Raw genomic sequence first — 7,333 nt, 5'->3', positions numbered from 1 at the left:
TGTTGCCTGATGTATAGTAGGTGCTAAATAAATATTTGTTAAATTAAAGAAGCTGAAGGTTTCTTCTGCCACCCAAAGACTCCATAGTAACTCCCAAGGTTATGTCAGTTGGAAATTGCTCTGGGCATCTGGAGGATACTGTCCCTCCCATTCTCTCATATACTGGAGTTTAACACAACCTTTGCCATAGCATTTTTTCCAATCGTGGTCAAAATAAGCCTTTTAGTAGCATTACTTCACCCCAAAGCTACTCAAATAAGTCAAGTGAATATCATTAGACCCACTTGAAAAAAATTTAACGATTTACTCCCTTGTTTTGGATATCTTGGCGTTGTAGTTGAGTTTGAGAGACTCTTAGAAAAGAGATAACAGGCCAAACCTCACTTGACACCCAGTACCATAGTTAATGTTAACTGTTTCTGCACTAGTGAGCTTTTCATTATTCAATTGCTGCCCCAGCTCCAGAGATGTGGGGCAACTGACAAGATGGGTAATGAGCTTGCATTTTCTTTATACAAAGCCAATTAAGAAAGTGGGTGGTCTCCACTTATTTTGCAGCTTATTCAGATCAGTAACCTTCTTTCTTCTTTTCAGATACATTCTTTCCTATGGCTGGAGACTCAGGGCCAGAAACAGAGCAAGTTTAGCTGCATTTATACTCTGTGTATTGCTCAGGGGAAGGACATGCCTGTTACACCAAGGATTTGCAAGACGGTCAATTTGCTTCAAGCAAATCAAACCAGACTGGGAAGCACTCTAACTTTCAAATAGATTTTATTTCCAGACCCTTAACTGTGATCCCCAAGGTGGTCTACTTGGACTAACTAGATTTCAGTCACACACGTATAACCTGCTAGATTTGTAAGTTCCTTGAGACCACTTACAAATGTCTGTCTTATTCAGTGCTGTGTCCTCAGTGTCTAGCTCAGTGTCTGGCACATAGCAGGTAACCAATGAAATACTGATGAATAAATGAAGGAATCCTTTCTAGATCAACTTCTAATAAGTTTGCTGGCCAAACATCACAGTAAATATTTTAGGCATCTCCCAAAGAAAGACCAGTGGTGAGGATGATGACGAGGAATAACTTCTACTCTCTTTTGGATCTGAGCAGTCATGGGTTTAGATCATGTGGTCATTCATTCATGTAACAAGCATTTATTGAAACAGGTACCATGCTAAGTACGGGGAATACAAAGGTGAATAAACTGTAGTCCCAGTTGTCAAGGAGTTCAATCTGTCTACGGAATAGACAATAAAATAATTGCAATGCTATCTAATAAGTGCTTGAGGGGATAGGCACTGGGGGCTGTGGGAGCACAAAGGAGGGACATCTAGTTTAGGCTGAGAGGTTAGGAAAGGCTTCCCAGGAGAGATGAGAATTAACTGTATTTTCGTAGGGCAAGTGGAAGTTAACGAAGATGAAAAAGAGAAAGGCATGTTTTAGGCATTTAGCATGATGTTTCCAAGGCACTACAGGTAGTTGATACAGTTATTATTGACACCTTGGCCTGGATAATTCACTGTTGTGGGAGGCAGCAGTAGCTCTAGATCCTATCCACTATTCCAGTAGCGCCTCACTTCCCTGAGCTGCGACAACCAAAAATGTCACCAGTTATTGCCAGATGTTCCTCCGGGAGCAAAATCACCCCGAGTTGAGAAACAGTTAGAGCCAAAGGTATGTGTGAGGAAGTGATGGGAAACAAGATTGGAAAGCCAGGCAGGGGTCCAGGTCATGAAAGCTATGTGCACTGTGATAAGAAGTTTGGACTTTATCCTGAAGATCACAAGAAGCCCTTGAAGTATTTCAAGCCAGAAGATAATATGCTCAGATGTGTGTTAAGACTATCACTGTGGCAGCAGTGTAGAGTGTAAATGTGAAGGGGATGTGTAGAAAGACTGGAAGCAGGGTGATGAGTCAGGAGACTCTTGCGATCAGCCAGAAGGGAAGTGATGAGAGTCAGTGTTAAGGCAATGGCAGTAGGAATGGAGTAAAGAGGGAAGATTTGAGAGATATTAAGAAAAGTCAAATGTAAAATAGCTAGCGAGCGGGAAGCAGCCGCACAGCACAGGGAGATCAGCTCGGTGCTTTGTGACCGACCGACCACATAGAGGGGTGGGATAGGGAGGGTGAGAGGGAGACACGAGAGGGAGGGGATATGTGGATGTATGTATATGTATAGCTGATTCACTTTGTTATATGCGCAATAATAATGCGGTTTGATAAGTGTTACGATGCATAACTGCAGAGTGCTATAAGAGCGGGAGAGGAAGAGCATCTAATGGAGTGAGTGTAAGGGGGAAAGGCAGAGAAAGCTTACTGGGAGGGGCAATATGGTGGAGAGGGGAAGAACCGCAGAGCCCATGAGAATGCACCTTGCAGGCCTCCAGCTAAGCAGCATTCTCAACCCCAGCACTACTGATACTTTAGACCAGATCATTCTTTGTTGTAGGGGCCGTGCTGTGCACTGTAGGATGTTAAGCAGCGTCCCTGGCCTCCACCCGCTAGATGTCAGGAGCTCCCTCCTCCAACCTGTGACAATCAAAAATGTCCCCAGATGTTGCCAAATGTCCCCTGGAGGGACAAAATTAGCCCAGGTGATACTGAACTGCAAGGAGCATAATTTGATCAAGGGCCTGAGGTGCCATGTCCTGAAATCCATCCCTGAACGTGCACAAGGCTGCACTTCCCGCGGGCTGCCTTTAGTGAAGGGACGAAGCGCATCAGGGACCCTAAGGTACTCCTGCTGCGGGGAGAGGTAGGAATCCACTGACACCAGACTTTGGCTCAAGGACTCGGCGAAGGCCTCTCTTAACCTTTCTTTGACTACCTGGCAATCTAGGATGTTCCTACCAGACCTTCTTCCCCCTCTCTTCTCACCAGGGCTCAGACTTACATCTCAGTCTGATGGCTCTCAGCCTTCTCCAGCAACCTCGCCAGTTTCTCTCATACTGGGTGTCTCCCCTAATGAAATCCTTGCATGTTTAACCCCATATTGGCTTCTGCTTCTCAGAGGACCCAGACTAACAGAGGCAGCCAGACGCTGGAGTCAGAAATATCTGGGTTCAACTCCTGGTTCCTCTTACTAGCTGTGTGGCCTTGAGCAAGTTACCATACTTCTCTGAACCCCGTTCACCTGTATGTAAAATGGAGGTAACAGTGTCTACCTCAGAAGGTTTCTATGAGAATGAAACGAACCACTGCATCTAAAATATTTAGCACAGTGCTAGATACCAAGTAAGAGCTCATTAAGTGCTGACTCTTAGTAAAGGATGGCTATGTGGAGAAATGGCATTCTGAGCAGATTGGACAGCATGGTACACTGACTGGGTGGTGAGAAATGCCATAGAAAGGTGGGGAGGGATGTGAAATGGCATAAGCATTTCAGTACCTCGGAAACACAACGTGCAAGCAGGAAGCTATGAGAGATGATGTGAGAGGTAGGCAGGTCTAAAGCAGAACAATTCCAGTCCTTTCAACCTTTTAAATTCAAGTTATATTCTTCAATCCTGTTATCAGCTCCTCTGAGCCTTCTTCAAGTTCACTACATCTGCCTTTATCTAAAAACCTAAACCTTCACACAAACTCCATCCAAATTCTCTCATTCAAAGTGTCTGACTAGTTGGGAGAGAGACTAAAGGGTTTGTTGCTTCACAGTTCCTCCCCTCAGGATTGCAATTTATGTGGCCCTGAATGGGGATTACTCGGAGGGAAAAAGATCTAATCGCTACTTGGCCCTTGCCCTGAAAACTCTTTCATTCGATCCAAAAACATTAACAGGGACCATTTTTCCCCTGAGGATAGTTAATCATTACCCCAACCTCCTCTTCTCTACCCTCCCCTCTCCCTACCACACACACATACACAAGAATAATCCAGACATATCCATGAGCACGAGAAATTTTAAACCTGCAATAATGTAACCAATGTGTGGGTATTCTGCCAGCTAGACTTGAATTCAAGTCCCAACCCCAAGGATGAACAGTTACACAGTCTTCAGCAAGTCAGCCTCTGAGCCTCAATGTCCTTTTCTATATCATGGGGTTAATAAATGATACCCTGGATGAAAAGCATTTTGAGGTTACTATTATTCAACCTGTGTCAAGTTAGGGGTCTAAAACTACCTCTCTGATGCCCTTCAGAATGTTCTGTGCTTTCCTTAACGTCCTTACCCAAGCAATAGATAGGAAGAAATCCAACTGGTTTTCTAAGTAAGCAGAGAAACAGCTGCCCAAAGCTTCTCTGAGGGAGAAAAGTGTAAGCAAAAAATAGGACTGGTGATGCTAAACTCTGGACTGGGTTTCATTCATTCAGCTTTGCCAAACTGAAATTTCTCTCCCGATTCCCTATACCCACTCCTGAGACTTCGCTAATCCATTCTTATTTCCTCTACCTTACTTGGTTTAGGAGTTCATCCCTTCATACCTAAAATCACTCTATATTTTTGTCTACCTGTTTACTGTCAGTCACCCTCTACTATGAATATAAGTTCCATTGAATTATTGATATTTCTCCAGGACCATGAATTCATTGATATTTCTCCAGGACCATGCACAGTGTTTGGCACATAGTAGGTGCTTAATTAGTCTCTGAATGAATGGATGGATGAATAAATAAATGAAACGCTGGACCTCTGCAATGGCATCGTGGCTGGGCTTCCATCCTCCAGTCTCTCCAATCCTGTATGCATCTCCATATTAGGCTTTACCTGGGTGGTAGTAAGAGCAAGAGGATGTAGACTTTGAAGAAGTGGTGAAGGAGCACGAGCTCCACCCTCAGGAGTGGAAGAGTAATAGTAAGAGAGCTTTAAAACTTCTAGAACCGTCAAAAAAGTGTATTTGGAATTATAAGCATGGGTAGACTTGCCCAAAGTGTCTTCTGTGGAACACTAATCTTATCAGTGCTTCTCAACAAAAGGTTCCACGATCAAGTAAGTTTGAGAAACACAGCCTCATTAATTCTACGCTCAGTGCACCCACAGATTCACAGGTTATATAAGCATATTAAAGGCTTTCAAATGTCAGACAGTAAAGAAACATGCTTAATCATTAAAACCCTTTTATCATATAATATCTGCGGAAAATATTTTAGAAAAAACTGGTCTAGGAAATAACCATGATAAGAAAGTTATCAGATTTCTAGAAGCCTTAAATCCCTTCCCAGATTTTTTTTTTATCTGCTGTCTGTTTCCATTTAGTTATCACCAGCAAAATGGAGCTTTAAAAGGAAAGGAGGCTGAGTGTCCAATAGGAGCTACCAAAATTACAGTGCGATAAAGGGCTGGAGAGACGAGACAAGGCAGAGAGGAAGTCAAGTAGAAAAATCAACTAGTGGGATCTGTGGAGAAAGGCAAAAAGCAAGCTTCTTGTGAATCACTCTCTCAATGACTATAATCAGTCTTTCTCTCCCCACACTCTACTGAAACTGCACTCACCAATGGACTGACGCCTCGTTGCACAACTCAGCGGGTACTTTTCTGTCATTAGCTCTCAGATGTAACTGACACAGTTGACCCGCCCTCGCTCTTGAAGCGTTCTGTTCGCTTGCCTTCTAGAAAACCAGGTTCTCCGGCTTTTCGTCCTACTTCTTTGGCTCCCCCAGCTCAGTCTCCTCACACCTGTCAATCCTTAAACAGTGGTGTACCTTGAGGCTGTGTCTTCTTCTAGGCCCTTTTCTCGTCTCACCTGACACATTATCCTGAGCACGCACCCGCTCCCATGGCTTCATATACCATCTATAGGCTGATAACTCCCCAAATCTGTATTTCTGGTGTGGTCTGTCCCCTTGGTTTTTTGGGCCTTAATATCCAGCTTCCTACTCAGCATTTAAACTTGAACTTATACTCAGCATGCCCAAATCTGAATTCATCCTCTTTCTATGATCTCAGAAAACAGCATCACCATCAACCCAGCTGCCCAAGTGAAAATCCCCGGAGTCAACCTCGACTCTCTCTCTCCCTCTCTACATTCAATCAATCAACAAGTTCTGTCGATTAATTCTCGTAAATATTTCTGAAATCTATCTACTTCTCTTCATCTTCATTGCTACTGCCATTCTTATTTCAGGGCCCCAAGTTCAGACCAACTCCTTAGAGAACTCACTGCCTCTGACCTTACCACTACTCCCTCCACCCTGCACCCAATCCATTTGGTCACATCGCAACAAGAATGCAGTTGGTCTTTTCCAACACAGGCAGGTCTGATCTTACCACCTCTGTTTAAAACACTTCAAAATGACCTCAACAAAAAATTTAAACTCTTTTTTTCGGCTGTGCTGGGTCTTTGTTGCTGCACGCGGGCTTTCTCTAGTTGCAGCGAGCAGGGGCTGCTCTTTGGTTGTGGTGCGCAGGTTTCTCATTGCGGTGGCTTCTCTTGTTGCGGAGCATGGACTCTGGGCACATGGGCTTCAGTAGTTGCAGCATGCGGGCTCAGCAGTTGTGGCTCGCGGGCTCTGGAGTGCAGGCTCAGTACCTGTGGTGCACGGGCTTAGTTTCTCCGTGGCATGTGGGATCTTCCCGGACCAGGGCTTGAACCTGTGTCCCCTGCATTGGAAGGCGGATTCTTAACCAGGGAGGTCCCCAAAATTTAAACTCTTTAACGTGATTTCCAAAGCCCTTCATGATCAGCTCTTGTTTTCACAGTAAAGTGTAATGGTAAGACTGGGGAGCAAGGCTGGCTGGGTTCAAATCCCAGCTTTACCATATTTAGTAGCTGTGTAACTTTGAGCAAGTTAACTTCCCTATGTCTTAGTTTTCTCATCTGTAAAATGAGGTAATTACAGTACCTACATTTTAGGGTTGTTTTTAATATTTTGTTAATATATGCATAGTATTCAAACAGTGCTCTATAAATGTTAGCTTTTCGTAGTAATACTATCTCTTCAACCTTATCTCTTGCCACTTATTCCCCTCTCTCTCTCTATCCTCTAGCCATATCATATGTCTTTTAGTTTCTACAGCATATCACATTCTCTTTTCTTAAGTGCACAGTTCAATGGCTTCTAGTATATTCACAGAACTGTGTATCCATCATCGTACTCAGCTTTAGAATATTTTCATCACCCCCAAAAGGAGTCCCACACCCCTTAACCATCACCCCCAACCCCCTCCCCATCTGCCCTAGACAACCACTAATTAATCTACTTTCTGCCTCCATGGATTTAGCTATTCTGGACTTTTCGTATACGTGGAATCATGCAATATGTGGCCTTTTGTTTCTGACTTCTTTCACTTAGCATAATGTCTTCAACGTTCCTCCATGTGGTAGCATATGTCAGTACTTCATTCCTTGTCATGGCCACACCACGCTCTCTTTCACTGACCTTTGTGCATGG

This window comes from Delphinus delphis, chromosome X (genome assembly GCF_949987515.2).
Source record: "Delphinus delphis chromosome X, mDelDel1.2, whole genome shotgun sequence".
Lineage (NCBI taxonomy): Eukaryota > Metazoa > Chordata > Mammalia > Artiodactyla > Delphinidae > Delphinus > Delphinus delphis.
The sequence above is the reverse complement of the archived record's forward strand: the minus strand, read 5'-3'. Positions refer to the sequence as shown.